At 39.6% G+C, this 869-nt stretch overlaps 1 non-coding gene across 1 annotated transcript; it reads right to left on the bottom strand.

Moving 5' to 3' along the window:
- Nucleotides 1-544: 544 nt before the first annotated feature.
- Nucleotides 545-618, bottom strand: trnat-agu (transfer RNA threonine (anticodon AGU)). The gene has a single exon. It is a non-coding gene; the product is annotated as a tRNA-Thr (tRNA).
- Nucleotides 619-869: the final 251 nt, after the last annotated feature.

Raw genomic sequence — 869 nt, 5'->3', positions numbered from 1 at the left:
TATATATATATATATATATATATATATATATATATATACAACATCTTGAGTTACACCTCTGATGGTGAGTGTTTCTTTTTCATATGTACGTATGTACGTATGTATGTATGTATGTACGTATGTGCATGTTTGATCCAGGCCTGGTTTACAACATCTTGAATTACATGCACAGTCTCCCAAACCAAGTAGAGACCTTTTTACGTGAGGTCAAACTTGGAAAGTAACTGACTGTCAGAAACACCACGTAAAGAAATACACATTTGGTCAAGAAGAATTGGAGGAGTACCCCACCTTGTGGCACGAGTGAAGAACAGCAAAGCATTAAAGTGACTAAAAGGAGAAGAACCAGACATTACCTCCCTCTCAAGCAGTCCAGATCTCTTAGAAGAACTTGAATGTGTGAATTAACTTTGGGTAAGAAACATTCAATGTGCCTTTCTTTTGTTTAAGCTACATGTCATTTTTCCATTTCACCACCATAGTTAAACCATGAATGAATGAGACATCTATCATCTTTTTCTCATCCAAAGACAGATGAGTTTAGAGGCTCTGCTGGGATTTGAACCCAGGATCTCCTGTTTACTAGACAGGTGCTTTGACCAACTAAGCCACAGGGCCTCCACAACCTCTCACTTGCCTCGTCTCAGACATCAAAACAGTAAGACCTTTAGAGGTGTGACATACTGGAATGAGAAACAGAAGCCATTGGTGGACCACACGTCCTAAAGGACAAGGCATCTGACTTTGGATAAGAAGGTTGAGAGTTTTAGTCCCTCTGTGGTTAAAGAGACTTGAGACAGTAGGTTCTAGTGTCCTACCTCACATTCACTCTTTACAGGTCACTTCAGTTTAGCTACCGTCTTATATAC

This window comes from Cololabis saira, chromosome 11, assembly GCF_033807715.1.
Source record: "Cololabis saira isolate AMF1-May2022 chromosome 11, fColSai1.1, whole genome shotgun sequence".
In the NCBI taxonomy this organism is placed as follows: domain Eukaryota; kingdom Metazoa; phylum Chordata; class Actinopteri; order Beloniformes; family Belonidae; genus Cololabis; species Cololabis saira.
This window is presented reverse-complemented; position numbering and strand designations above follow the sequence as displayed.